This window comes from Sorex fumeus, unplaced genomic scaffold, assembly GCF_029834395.1.
Source record: "Sorex fumeus unplaced genomic scaffold, SorFum_2.1 ptg000063l, whole genome shotgun sequence".
Taxonomy (NCBI): Eukaryota; Metazoa; Chordata; class Mammalia; order Eulipotyphla; family Soricidae; genus Sorex; species Sorex fumeus.
Genome location: NW_026606120.1, coordinates 24536222 through 24552165, shown reverse-complemented (window position 1 = coordinate 24552165; position 15944 = coordinate 24536222). Strand labels below are relative to the sequence as shown.

Below are 15944 nucleotides of genomic sequence, written 5' to 3'. Positions count from 1 at the left end.
GAATACCTAGGCTGCTCCCTAGATACCCTAGAGAAGAAATACAAGCAAACTTAAAATGGATATTTGTTGGAACACAGAGACTTCTGGCAGAAATGCTTTTGCACTGTGAATTAAGCTACGGCCCCTGCCACCCCGGGTAGGAAAGGGCGTTGTCCCTTCCACATTTTCCCCTCAGTGGCACCATCTTTCAGAGCCTGTTGACAGAGGGGTATGAGTCTGCAGTGACAAGACACACCAGGCTTTACGGGATATGGGGGCGGAACTGGCCTTTCCTTCTGCCCTGACGAGACCCCGAGTTGCTGCCCACAAATGACTCTACCAGCTCCTGAATGGCCATGATCCCAGAGGCACACAAACTAATCTCAGAATCCATTGGCTTCTGGCAGAAATCCCTCCAGATTTAAATAAGTAAAGTAAATAAAGTAAAGGCCCTCCCGTTGATCATCGATTTGCTCGAGTGGGCCCAGTAACGTCTCCATTGGAGACTTTGTTGTTACTGTGTCTGGCATATCGAATACTCTCGGTAGCTTGCCGGGCTCTCCAAGAGGGGCGGAGGAATCGAACTCGGGTCGGCCATGTTGGCTGCGTGCAAGGCAAACACCCTACCCGCTGTGCTATCACTCCACCCTCCAGATTTAATTACTAAAATATCAGAAATATAAAATTGCGTGGCCACGTGACATCATATGCTCTTCATTATCAGCAATAGAAAACAAATTATCTAATGATGCCTTTTCAGAGGGCTGGAGCGATAGCACAGCAGGTAGGGCATTTACCTTGCACACGGCCAACCTGGGTTCCATTCTTCCGCCCCTCTCGGAGAGTCCGGCAAGCTACCTAGAGTATTTCGCCCACATAGCAAAGCCTGGCAAGCTACCCGTGATGTATTTGTTATGCCAAAAACAGTAACAACAATTCTCACAATTTGTTGTGAGACATTACTGGTGCCTGCTTGAGCAAATCGATGAACAATGGGAGGACAGTGCTACAGTGCCTTTTCAGCAGGTTTGATTGTTAGGGGAAAATTCCAAATAATAATGGTGGGTCTTTTGTCGAAAAATTGAATGTAATCAAAGTAGAGAGAGAGAGTAAAGTGGAAATCATCTGCCACACAGGCATGGAGGGGTGGGATGGGGGGTATACTGGGGTTCTTGGTGGTGGAACATGTGCACTACTGAAGGGATGGGTGTTTGATCATTGTATGACTGAGACTTAAGCCTGAAAGCTTTGTAACTGTTCTCACAGTGATTCAATAATAATAATTTTAAAAAGTCTACTTGTGGTAAATCTCAATCCTACGTTGTGGTTTGTCCAGTGGTTCAAAAGTTATTGGTGTTCATCCAACAATCCTTTACAGCTCATCTGCATAAGCCTGTGTTAGACTTCAATCATGACTTTTCAACTCTTGCCTTTTAAACATTTTTACAACTTGAGATAAATCCCTGCCTTTACTAATTTATAGATAACATTGTACATGAAGTAGATGAAGTGCATGGTATTAATATCCTAGTTACATTTCTAAAATATTTCTAAGCTTTGTGATAGAACTTGAGAATATCTATTATAATAAATTAGGGGATTTTCTCCTAAAACTTTCTTTAATGTCTCTAAAATAATCTAGAAGGGAAATGATTAAAAGGAATGTTGCTTTATAAGTAGTGAGACATCAATAAGCTCTTCCTTGCATTGAGTCAGATTTAGGTGACCAAAGTCATGTCATGATGTTTGAAATGAGCTGATAATAAGGCCTGACCTTCATTTCCAGCATGGAATATCATCAAAACTCTTTGATGAATAATTAGATACTATTTTTTCTCTTCTCCTTTCTTGGATTCATTTCTTAGATGCCTCTAAAGTGAGTACAAAATATTTTAGTGAATATAGATTCCACTAATTTAAGCAAATAAAATTTTATCCACAGTGATAAAGTACTATAAAATGTTTATTTGGCCATATTGCAAACCACAAAGCCCAAAAGTAGAGAGAGAGAGAGAGAGTATAGGGGAAATTGTTTGGCATAGAGGCAGGAAGGATTGGAAAGGGACATTGGTAGTGAAGAATGTGCACTGGTGGAGGGATAGGTGTTCGATCATTGTATAACTAAAACTCAAACATGAAAGTTTTGTAATTGTATCTCACACTGATTGAATTAAAAAAAGATGCTGATTTGGATTGTTGCATAAAGATTTACTCCTTCATATCAATAAGAGAATAATTAATAGTATATGGAACTTTCAGGTAGAAATAGGAACTTGCTTTGTCTAATTCCTTCAATTAAGGGCAATCTCCACATGCAGGTCTGCATCCTGGCCAGAGATATATGGTACAGGGGTTAAGGCGCTAGTCTTGCATGCAGTCAACGCTGAATCCTTACCCACCACTACATATGGTTTTCAGGTAATGCCAGTAGTGACCCCTGAACACACAGACAATAACCCCTAAAATACATGTGACCCCCCAAACAAACATATTTGCTTCAATGACTGGGAACTTGCAAAGATGAACAGAAAAAAAGGACAGATTAATTAGAGAAAATGTGTATTTATGTATAGGTTTCTTTCTGAAGCTCTTCATGCCCAGATGTTTCAGAGTAATATCACAGTTATACCAACCTGGGGCTCTGTGGAATATTAAGGAAAGGAGCTCTTCCCTAGGTGTTTTTTACACTGGAGCCTGTTTTCTATCCCCTTCAGTCAGCATCTCTACTTCATTTTGCACATACCAGAACACTGCCGTGGAGACACTCAGTAGCCTGGCACAGATGAACAGTTGGATCCTCACAAATGGATTCTTATTCCTAGACATCTGACTTAAGAGCCATTATTTTCTTTTTTATTTTTGGTGAGGCATTTATTTCATTGAGTGTTTTCACTATATCCCATCACTGTCTTCAGACCTGAAGGTTTCATCAGATAAGATGGCTGTAAATCTTTTTTTTTAAATTATTTTTAGTGAAACACCATGAGGTACAGTTGTAGATTTACAATGTTTTGTGCTTGGGTTTCGATTATACAATGATCAAATACCCATCCCTCCACCAGTGCCCATTTTCCACCACCATGGATAATATCCCTCCCACCCCCATCCCTCCCATCTTACTCTGCCTCTGTGGCAGGGCAATCCCCTGTGTTCTCTCTCTCCTTTTGGGTGTTGTGGTGTGCAAAAGAGGCTTTGAGAGGCAAACATGTTCAGTCCATAGTCTACTTTCAACATGCATCTCCCCTCCTGGGAGGATCCTCCAAACACCCTTTATTTGGTCTAAGAGCCATTATTAACCATCCTTAAACAATTGAGCGAAGATCACTCAGGAGAACAGTTTCTAGTTTTTTGAGGAAGGCCCATATTGTTTTCCAAAATGGTTGGACCAGTTGGCATTCCCACCCACTATGAAGGAATGTACTTTTCTCCTGACATCTATGCCAGCAATAATTGCTCTTGCTCTTTTTGATGTGTGCCAGTTTTTGTGGTGTGAGATGACATCTCATTGTTGTTTTGATTTGCATCTCCCCGAATAGTAGAGATGAAGAGCATTTTTTCATGTGTCTTCTGGCCATTTGTATTTCTTCTTTCAGGAAGTTTCTGTTCATTTCTTCTTACCATTGTTTGAGAGCATTGTATGTTTTGTTCTTGTAAAGTTCTACCAGTGCCTTTGATATCGATATTAACAACCCATATCAGATGAGTATTGGATAAATATTTTTTCTCAGTCTGTGGGCTGTCTTTATATCTTTATAACCAGCTATTTGTATCAATTGCTTAGACGATAAGTGAGTTTGTCCTCCTAGTGCAAACAAACATGAGGAAGTATTGACTCTGGTTTTCTAATTTCATTATTACTGAATGAAGTACTATTTTGTGAACACCTTTATGTTTCTGGATATTAAAACTGTGAGATGAGACAAGAAATTTTGGAGTTAAATTACGTCAAAATAACCCTAAATTTGTTTTGAATATACATTCCATAAAGTTCATAGAACTTAGATACTTTATAATTTTTCATAAATTTCAAAAGAGACATCATATTGAAGGATTCATTCTTTTTTGTTTATTTTTCAGAGCATAATGTAACAGGTCATTGAATGGGGCAAATTTTCTTACATTTTGTGTAATTACATTTCTTACATTTTGTGCAAATTTTCTTACATTTTGTGTAATTTTGTCTAAAAACTTTTAGCTCTATTTCTAATATGTTGCAGCTTCAAGATGCATTGATGATCTGGGAAAATCAGTTAAGTAGTTAATGAAGAATCAGTGATGTCAAATTTCGAAAGAAAAATGAGGCTTTAAAAGAAGAATCTTGGGCCCATTTTCTAAAATACTTTGAGTAGAATGATCTTGCTCAAATATTTTGGGAATTAAATACATACAGCAAGTTAGCAACAAAGGTGCAAATTTAATGGGAGAACTGATTCTCACAATCGAGTGTGGGGGAGGTTTTGATGGGGAGGAGTGTTGGGGTTCTTAGGATGGGGGTACGGTTATAATGGATGTGGCATTTGAATTATGGACACAAGAAGCCATTATTAATAGTATTGTCAACCACAGAATCAAAAAATGAAAAAAAGCTAAATAAAATAAGATGTTGAGAACAGAAATAGCTGGTTGATATTCTGGCTACTGCAAAACAACCTTTACACTATAGCAGATTCTCCAGTGGAAGGAAAAATGGAAAGGGAGCTGGTTGAAATGTTTGTATACAAAGAAGACTGCTGTTGTTTATAGACAGTTGTGACTTTCTGCCCATCTTAAAAACAAGTCCTTGTTTTACTGGTGTAATGTGGTGGTAATGTTTACTAGAATGGAGAAGAGTGGATATTTGGGGGGTGTTAATTTGCTAATAGGTAGCTATAAAACAAATCACTGTCACTGTCCTATAAAACAAATATATCTTTAAATTCATCTCTAATTTTTACATAAAAGCACAGGCAAAAGCACAGACCAAACAATTCAGTAAACACTACTAAAGAAACATTTTCCAGGGTGAGTTGGGTGGAGAGTCTAGAAAATTCATTCTGTGTGTGTTGGTGTTTTTCCTGTGTTTGTATGTCTTCTCATTTTTATATGTAATCACTGTCCTCCCGTTGTTCATCGATTTGCTCGAGCGGGCCCAGTAACGTCTCCATTGTAGACTTTGTTGTTACTGTGTTTGGCATATTGAATACATCACGGGTAGCTTGTCAGGTTCTGCCGTGCGGGCGAGATACTCTCGGTAGCTTGCCGGGCTCTCTGAGAGGGGCGGAGGAATCGAACTCGGGTCGGCCATGTTGGCTGCGTGCAAGGCAAACGCCCTACCGCTGTGCTATTGCTTTTATATGTAATGATGAAATTTAAATCAATTAAACCTTTGTTGATTAAATCATTAAAAACTTATGTATCTATAAATAAAGTATATATATTATCCTTTTTATTTGCTTTCCCCCTAGTTGTTTCTAATTTTAAAAATTATGAGACAGAAGCCATGTATTTTCTATAAAAACTCAGTATCATTTTGGACCTCTCTAGCATGGAGTCAGATTACTATAATTACGTAAACACACCTCTGTATTTTGAGGCAGGTGATGTTGGTGTTTCTGCAAAGTGTCCCCTAAATGCTGGTGATATGAGATCATCTGAATATCAGAGGGAAACATTATGTTTCATGACCAGAGACATAGGATCTAATCCTGACTCTGTTGAATAATATCTCTTCTACCTTCAAGGAGTCTTTCTACTTTTATTTTGGCTTTATATTTTTAAGTTATGGATTTTGAACTAGAAAATTACTCAGATTTCTTCTAGCTCTCAAATTCTCTGATGTAAAATTCTTACCATAGAGCCACCAATGTGCTAAATGCCTAAGATGGAGAAGTTCCTTGTGAGTACTTTATATATCCTGGATATCTAACCCTAATCTGATGTGTCATGCAATTTGCCACAACATGGAACTGGAAGATAATCATAAGCCAGAAGAAGAAAGACAAACACAGGATGATGTCACTTATCTGTGAAATGGACTTATCTGTGAATAGGCATCAGGGCTTTTTTATACCGATGATATGGGGGAGGGGTATAGCCAGATTTTCAAAACACAGATTCATTAAAACTGAAGACATATGCTCGCTTCGGTAGCACATATAGTAAATTTGGAACGATACAGAGAAGATTAACATGGTCCCTGCACAAAGATGACATGCAAAATCATAAAGCGTTCCATATTAAAAAAAAAAAACTAAAGACATGATACCTAAGCAGTAACCAGTGAAACTTTGCAATATTCCTGTCACGCTGACAGCTAACAGGTAGTGGTAAAGTGGGGGTTGGGATGGGGAGGGATATGGGAGCACTGGTGGAGGGAAGCTGACGCTGGTGGAGGGACTGCTATTGAATTAGTGTGTGCCTAAAACACAACTATCAGTAAATTTGTAAGTCATGATGCTTTAGTAAGAATATTTATACAAATAAAGAAAAAGCAAAAAAAAGTCATTTTAAATGTGAAAAAACCCTAAGATAATATAAAGAAAGAGGAGGAAAAGATGGAGGGCGTCCATATGGTTGCATTGACTTGCTTTGGAATCAGAGAATGGGTTTAGGAGATGAGCACCTTTCTAACAGCAGCTTTTGAAGGTAGACGTTTTATAGCCCATTTAATGTAGCACTGAAATTTAAAATAGTCTTCAAATAGAAAAATCTTGATGAAGATTATTGATCCACCCTCTGAGAAGAGGTTGTCACTTTCCTGAGGAGAAATTGTCATTTTCCAGGTTAAATGTTAGCAAAATCTTTAAAGAAGGACAGTTCTGCATTTTGATAAAGTGGAGCACCTGCTGCTTATTGTCAAGTGGGGTAACAATGTAAAGATGATATTCTATCTATATTGATCATTTTTTTTTCTCCAAGGGCTTTCCAGGAAACTCAAATGCAGACAGCGTGGTGCAATACAGACTCCATTCTCCCTTTCAAGCCAGATTTCTGCGCTTCCTTCCCGTGGCCTGGAATCCTAAGGGCAGGATCGGGATGCGAATTGAAGTATACGGATGTGCATACAGTGAGTGATGGCTATGCCCAAATGGCTATGTTACCATGCTAACTCCATGTTAGCAGGATATTGTTCACTGAGATCATGGTCACGGTCCTTCCGCTGTTCATCGATTTGCTCTAGCAGGCCCAGTAACGTCTCCTTCGTGAAACTTGTTGTTACTGTGTTTGGCATATCAAATACGTCACGGGTAGCTAGCCAGGCTTTGCCAGGTGGACTAGATAATCTCAGTAGCTTGCCGGGCTCTCCGAGAGGGGCCGAGGAATTGAACTCGGGTCAGCCATGTTGGCTGCCTGCAAGACAAACGCCCTTACCTGCTGTGCTATCGCTCCAGACCAGCAGGACATTACAAAAACCAAACTGAAAACCCTTGTTGATCTATGTCCTTTGATTATCATAGTTGTTTATTTATTTTAACTTGGATCACATGAAATATTCATTCACAAAGCTGTTAATGATCGGGTTTCAGTCACAACATGTTCCAGCACCCATCCCTCCACCAGTGTACATTTTCCACCACCAATGTCTCCAGTTTCCCTCCTGTCACCCCCACCCCTGCACCCAGCTTGCCTCTATGGCAAGCATTTTCTTCTTCTTCCTCTTTCTTCTTCTTCCTTTCTTCCTCTTTACCCCCCTCATTTTCCTCCTCCCCCTTATCCTCCCCTCCTCCTCTTCCTTCCTCTTCTTCTTCCTTCTTTTCTTCTTCTTTCCTCCTCTCTTCCTCTCTTTTGGGAATTATGCTTTATAATGTAGATACTAAAAACAGTACATCATGTTTTTTTTCTTTACCCACTGCTCCATAATTGATCTGTTCAGCCTTTTAAATATCTGTGTGTGTAGAACTGGACTGAATGGATATCTTTGATAATACTGCTGTTCCTTCAGAGTTGAGTTCAGATACCTAGTCAGAAGTTTAGAGACATAGATGTCTAAAGTTTCCCAGAGTGCATGTTCATAAAATTAACAAAGTTCAAATTGACAACAAAAGTTAACTTAAAAGCTGCTTGCTATTTTCTGACACTGTAAGGACACTTGTGGGAGTGGGTGTCGCAGGCCCAGATGCCCATGTGATATGTGGACCCCACAGTGTCTACATTCTATTTGCACCCCCCCATTACATGCTTTTTGTACAGCCATCTAACTTAATTTACTCTTAAACTTTAGAACATCATCTCTATATTCTACCTGCTGATTTCCACTGATAATAAAAAAAATAAAGCTAGGAAAGTCACGAACATTGGAGTATTTGACAAAATCTATCCTCAAGTTGCTATTTTGAAGATACAAAATATACTGTTATTTCTTAAGTTAGTAGAAATCACACTATTTTTAAAGAAATATCTTTAGAAAACTGAAAAAATGTAGACTAACTTGGATCCTAATAAGATTGGTTTTTTTTTCCCTTTAGGTTTGGATAATAACAGGCAATACTCAAGACTTACTCCTGGCTATGTGTCAGGGATCAGGCTTGTTGAGCTTTCTAGACCATATGTGGTGCCAGAGATTGAACCTGGATTTGCTGCATGCAAGGCAAATGCCTTACCTGCTGTATTATTGCTCCAGTCTCAGGGAACAACTTTTCATTTTAGGTTCAGGTCAGGTTGATCATTCACACTTCCTCATACCTTATTCTGTATCTGAGTCAAGCATTAGTTTGGCATAAGTATGTGATTATAATATCTACCACATGTAGAATTCATAATGTGTCACATACTAACTACCACACTCCTACAGGCATTTTCACTTGAATACCACACCAACCAAATGAGTTTAGTATAGTGATAATTGCACTGCTTTAGAGATCAAAGAAAACTGGACCTTGGGAAAATGAAGATGTTTTCTGGCTGTCTAGAGGATACCCACGTATTAGAATAAAGGAAAGAAGGAAGGAAGGCAGAAAGACATGAAGGGAGAAATGGAGGGAGGGAGGGAGAGAAGGAGTAAAGGAACTTAACCAGAATTATACTTTCAAAGTTAAATATTTGGGTAGTGTAGTAGAAAGGAGGGAGTATACTCATCAGAAGAAATTAAGGTTTTATTATTGCAGGGACAGGCTTTGTGGGTATAGTGAGTTATTGAAAATGCTAACATTATCACTTTGGTTATCCATAGATAATGTGATTTCTGAAGGTGAGGTTAGCACAAGCAACTTCATTATAGATATGAGAGTAATTCTAAAGCTTCCCAATCCCCAAAGTTTCACTGTTTACCAAACTTTGTCTATATTTTGGTGTTTCTATTTCCATGGGCTATTAAACTGGGGAAGGTGTTGTGTTTGCATCCATATTTTTTTCCTGCTTTGCATTAGTCAGTTTTTTCCACCCTTTTGTTTCTTGGATCTCTTAAATGAGCTCAGACTTCCATAGCTAGGACACCTGATATTTAGAGATTCCCTTTGATCCCCTGAAATTAGCATCTCCTTCCATATTCTGCAAACAACTTCAGGGTTACTGACTTCAAACCTCAATAAGCTCTTTGATGGGGATTTGCCATTAACTTGATATTACTTTGGCAGAATGTATTAGCTAGTTCCTTGGTTTAGATGGCATAAGGAAGATTAAAGCTGAGTGTCTGAAACCCAGAATTTCCCGTTTGCTTTGCTTTGGAGCTGTGGTGCTAGCTGCCATTCAGTAAACATGAGCTATTAGAGACAATGTTCTCTTTCTCTCTCTGTCTTTGTCTTTCTGTCTGTCTGTCTGTCTCTCTATGTGTGTCAGACAGATAACAAATCACCAGGGCTTCATAGTTTACTTTTTTGATGAGTATGTAATGTGTACATTTCTCTTTTAAAGTAATAATGGATTTTATCTTTGTCATTTGTTTTTTCACTGAACACTTTATGTTGAGTGGCTTATCTTAACATGCAGTATCTCTTGCTTTCAATGCTTTTTCAGTTGCTTTTCTTTTCATTTGTCCATAATTACATTACTATTCCTATAAACATTCCATTTTCTTTTTTGGTGTTTTAACCACAGTCAGTAATGCTCAAGGGTTACTCCTGGTTCTATACTCAGGAATTAACTCCTCATGGTTCTCAGAGGACTATATGGGATGCTGCAATTGAAGCTAGGTCAGCTGAGAACAAGGCAAATGCCCTAACTGCTATACTTCTGATAACTCAAAGCTTAAACATTTTCTTGCCTTCCTGAAATGGCATATGCACTCTGTCCTTCGATGATGATGATGATTATGGTGATAATGGTGATGATGATGTGTGTATATGTAGCAAGTAGAGATAAAGGGTGTGTTCTTAGGGGTCTAACCAGTCTACAGGCAAGGTCCTGGGTCTGCTGTGGGGCTCTCCTTATCTGTGTCTTATTGACTTTTCTGGGTCATGTTAGCCATCTGAGCCACTTTCCTTTTCCTCCCTTGCTGCCTCCCAGCAGTTCTATCCACCTGATGTCCACATTCCTTTTAGACCTGCTCTAGGCCTTGCCTTTCACTCAAGGCAAGTGCAAGGCATGTGCAAGGCAAGCCACAGGTTGGGCAAGTGCCCTTTCCTCTGTGTTATGACTCCCAGTGTCCCAGTCATGTCAAACTAGACTTTGAAAATAGCTTTGAAAGTTATTTGAAAGAAAAGACTTTGAAAGTCAACAGGGCAGAGGAGACCAGTATGCAATTGTAATTTATTTACCTTTTATTTTTTTAAATATCAATGCAATGAAAATAGAGATTTTGATGAATGAACTGAAGACATGTCAATATTTATTAACCTGCTCCTAAACTGAATAAAATTAAATAACCCGTATTTGTTAAGTACTTGAAGAAGCTTGAGAAAAGGGTACGGATAGAACTTCCTTCTTGTCTGTAGCTCTTCCACTCTGAATGGATTTAGAAACTGTTAATAGAACTAGAAAGACACGATGTATAGTAGAAGGAAACTTAATAAAGAAGGAAAACCCCAGACATTCTTCAGACCTAAAATTCTGTAGTCATAAAGAGAATAGTGTGCTCCCATGTGTGCTCCCATTTCAATTATTAAAAAGAGTAGAAAATTGATTGTACTGGTAAAATGAATGACACAGTAGTTGACGGCCAGGCACCTGGGTTCCTATGTCAGGGAGGGCAAGTGTCCATTCTCTGCAGGCTGCTCAATTTGGTATTGGGTTTCTCATTCTCAATTTATATCAAAGTATAAAGAGAAGATAGATTTTTATCTAATAAAAATGCTTCTCTCATCTCCAACCATATAATCTTATAGTGTATTTATAGTAGGAATGGAAATTAACAATTTTGAAATATAATTAACTCTAAAACAATATGAAAATTATCCCACTCCTATTTTAATATATAGTAGATATTGTTCAGTGCAGTTTTATCTAACATCTAGTAAATTCATTATGCAATTACTCCCTGACTTATTCTTAATCACCTGCCTGGTGCGTGGGGCTCCCCTACAGTTGCACCTGGTATTTCCCAGGGGACCATGTGGTGCCCCGAAATAAACTGGGGTTGGCCTCATGCAAGGCGCATGTCTTCACCCTGTATAATTTCTTTCCCAGTGATGGTATTTTTTAAAAAGGAAAAACAAGCAAACAAGTTCATAAATTAGCACCACTAGGTATTTCACTGAAACTAAATACTGAAAGACATAGTACACACCGTATATAATGTAGGTGAACAAGCAAAATCAGATTGTACTATAAGTCACATATACTGATAGCTTCAATTCATCAAAAATTTTGTTTTAAAATACTATAATTTACTGAGGCCCAAACAATAGCACAGCAGGTAGGGTGCTTACCTTGCATGAGGCTGACCCAGGTTCAGTTCCTGGTATGCGTATGATCCCCCAACCCTTCCAGATGTGATCCTTGAGTTCAGAGCGAGGAGTAAATCTTGAGTACTGCTAGTTGTGACCCAAAATAAAACCTCTACCACCTTTTATTCTCGCTTTACTACACTCCAAGTCCTCCTCCTCCCCAGAGATTTTAAGGGCCAAGAAATTTGTTCATGGCATATTTTTTTTTGCCAATAGCCAGAAACTGGAAGAAACCTGAATGCCCAAGAAAAGATGACTGGTTAAAGAAACTTTGGTACATCTACACAATGGAGTACTATGTAGCTGTGAGAAAAGATGAAGTCATGAAATTTACATACAAGTGGTACAATATGGAAAGTATCATGCTAAGCGAAATGAGTCAGAAAGAGAGGGATAGACATAGAAAGTTTGCATTCATCTGGGGGATAAAAAGTAACAAAATATGAGATTAATACCCAAGAATAGCTGAGATCAGCACCAGGAGGATTACTCCATAACTTAGAGGCCAGCCGGGTATCCTAGAGGAAAGGGCAATTCAGATAGAGAAGGGAGCACCAGATAAAGTGTGTTTGGAGGATCCTCCCAGGAGGGGAGATGCATGTCAAAAGTAGACTATGGACTGAACATGTTTGCCACTCAATGCCTCTTTTGCAGACTACAACACCCAAAAGGAGAGAGAGAGCACAGGGGATTGCCCTGCCACAGAGGCAGGGAGGGATGGGGGCATGGGGGTGGGGGGATATTATCCATGGTGGTGGAAAATGAGCACTGGTGGAGGGATGGGTATCTGATCATTGTATAATTGAAACCCAACCACAAAAAACTGTAAATCTACAACTGTACCTCATGGTGTTTCACTAATTAAAAAAAAAAAGAAATTTGTTCATGGCATATTTTTTTTGTTTTCTTCTACTTGTTGTCTTTAGAGTTAGTGGATATTAAAATATTCAACTTTATATCTTTCTTCAGTTTTCTCTTTTTCTTTTTAAGGGACTCAATTGCAAATACCATATATCAGATGAAATATGCATACATACAAATGTATATATATGTATTTATGTATTTTACTCCTTGACTTTGTTTATTTCACAATTCTTCACAGGCCTGTTTCTGTTCTTGTATTATTATTTTTCCTCTGGTTACAGTTTAATATATTGCTATTAATTTTCAAGTTCATTGATCTCCTCTGGCATTCTTTCCATTTTGTATTTTTCTTCAAGGATATTGTAGCGTTTTTTTGGCATCTTGAGTCTGCTTAACTTTTGGAAATATAAAAAGGTTATAGTGTTCATCATCATCGTCTTTGTTTTTCTAACATGCATCAGTTCTATGTGAGTTTTTACTGATTTTTTTTGTCATCACTGTGGGTCATTCTTTTCAGTTTCCATGTATGCTTGTAAATATTGGTTAAAGATAAGACTTTTACTTTTGTTTTGTTTAATGTTTTTGCATTGTAATATTTTTGAACTGCATTCAAATATATATTTGGATGGTGTCTTAAAATGTTAAGAATTTGATCCTCATGTCTTGAGGAACCAGTTGGGATGAGAGACGTGTGCAGAAAGTAGATAAAGGACCAAACATGATAACCTCTCAGTGTCTGTATTGCAAACCATAATGCCCAAAAGTAGAGAGACATTATGGGGAATATTGTCTGCCATGGAGGCAGGGGAAGGGTGAGAAATGGGGAGCATACCAGGGATATTGGTGGCGGGGAATGTGTGCTGGTGGAGGGATGGGTGTTTGATCATTGTGTGATTGTAACCAAACATGAAAGCTTTTAACTATCTCACGGTGATTCAACAAAATTTAAAAAAAAAGAATTTGATCCCCTTAAGTGTTTCTTTTAAAAAGTTGTTATTCCCAGTCAGTTCAGTGTTTGGTGTAGAGTTAATTATTCCCCAGTCCTCAGTAAGACCATCTTGAGCACTCCACCCAATTACATGGGTATTGAGATTTCTGGGTGAGTAATAGAACGGCTACTAGTCCTTGTGTGTGTCAATCCTGTTTCCCATTCACATGTCAGTGGTTCTTTGCCCAGCCCCAAGGCATGCACTGATCCATGCTTTTCTGAAAGCTTTAGAAATGTTGCTTCTCAGTCACTTGCATTCTCTGCCTCTCTCTTCTCTGTACTCTGCTGATGCATTCCAGGTGCTTTAGTCTCTCAGCAGACTCAACTCTATCTCATCTGCACTAGGAGTCTGTTGGGCTCTGCCTGATGTCTTCCTTTTTTCTCTCTGACCTGGAGCCTCTCCAAGCTTAAGCCCTGGTAACTGTAGTGCTTTGGTTTCGCTTATATTATAATTTTGTGTCTTTATCATTTTCTACAGCTTTTGTACCTAGGTAGAATGTTCCATAAAGTGTAATGTATGTGCTTTAGAGCACATATTCCTACATTTTTCTCTGCCCACACTCCATCTTCTTTCAAGACATGCAATGCAAGCAACCACAGTCAGAAATCCCTGAGGGTCATTATGGGTTTTATTTTGAATGAATTGCGAAAACAAATATTATAACCATTTGGGGAGAAATCAAAGTCCTTTCCCTTAAAAATAAAACACAAAGTTTGCCCACTCTCACCACTTATTATTCAAATTAGTATTGGAAACACTTGCCATAGCAATTAGGTAAGGAAAATATCTTTTTAAAAAATTTTTAGATTGAAAAGGAAGAAGTCAAACTTCCATTCTTTGCAGATGTCATGATTTTTATTTAAAAAACTTAAAATGTACAAAAAAGTTAAATTTCATCTACAAAAACCTTTAAATTTAAATCTACGTAAAACAATTGTATATTTTTCTACAAATGCTCCTGGAAACAATTGATATGTATGATAAAATGGCAGGCTACAACATTAACATGCAAAAGTCCATGATTTTCAATATGAAAATAATAAAATTTAACACAAAGGTATTAAAAAGCATCCCATTTATGATTGTGTCATAGATTTTCAATGAATTTAGGGAAGGGTTTTAGGTCACACCTGGGGGATCCAAGGTGCTCTGTGCTCGGGAAAGATTGAATGTGGGTTTATTGCAAGTGAGGCAAGTACTTAACTTCTGTACTATCTCTCTAGCCCTTGAATTAATTTTTTAGTAATTGTGCATTCAGAAATATTTTACTGTTGCCAGTTTTTTATTATCCCCATGTTCAGTTACATGATTCCCTATGGGATTGCAACCACAGTTAATAAAATTATGTTTCAGAGCAGCAGTTTTCAAAATATATTTATAAAATTTTATTAATTAGAGAATGTATGATAACAGCAAATTCCCAGGCCCATCATCAGATACATCCAGTCAGAGATTTTGGGATGGTCTCAGCACTTTGCATTAACACACCAGCATATCTAATTCAAAGAAAAGTGACATTATTATTAGAAAGATAGAGGAGGCTGGAGAGATAATACAGTCATTAAGGTACTTTACTTGCCTGGAGCCCACCTGGTTTGGTCCTTGGCACTGTGTATGGTCTAAGCACCTCCAGGAGTAATCCCTGAGCATGCTGGATGGTGCCTAATTACCTCCCCAAACAAACAAACAATAGGACCAACAGAAAATCTTATGACAAATATTACCTGATCAAAATTATTCTGGGCTGTTTTCCACAATGGGATCAAAAGCATGAAGCAGTTGCCAGAGTACAGCTCCACTTTAAGGACAGTGCTGCCCGACCTCACCCAACTCTGCAGGCTGACCAAGACCTGCCAGCCAGGGTTAGGAAGGCACAGCTACAGTGGAGAAAGTGTGAGTGTGAAAGCACGGAGCACCCTGCAACCTCTTCCTACAAGTGGACTGAGCAAATTCACTACCCCTCTCCCCATTACACTGACCAGCAGAACAAAATGTGCAAGTTTTAGATGGATTTAGACTGAATCCTGAATTCACTCACCCAAGTCTCATTGTCCCCCAGGATAGAACTGTTGGCTGTTGTCAAGAGAGCATACAGCTCTGGTTTGCTCCTCTTTCAACACACCCACATCTCATGTTGCTGTAAGGGTGCTGAGAGATTTTGTGGTGGCAGATACTTCTGGCAGAGAAATCAGTGGCGTGGGTGTGTGGTCTTTGGCATATGTGAGGACTTCTCCAGAAACGCTCCCATAACACCATCCCTAAAGAGTGGCTTCTGGGAACTAATTCTAATGAGTAGTCATAGTCTTAACCCACT

General features: G+C 38.6%; 1 non-coding gene and 1 pseudogene across 1 annotated transcript; both read left to right on the top strand.

Annotated features, from left to right (window-relative positions):
• Window positions 1-15944, top strand: part of LOC130035264 (contactin-associated protein-like 3) — a 199287-nt pseudogene that overhangs the window by 49906 nt on the left and 133437 nt on the right.
• Window positions 6093-6199, top strand: LOC130036269 (U6 spliceosomal RNA). The gene has a single exon (XR_008794322.1). It is a non-coding gene; the product is annotated as a U6 spliceosomal RNA (small nuclear RNA).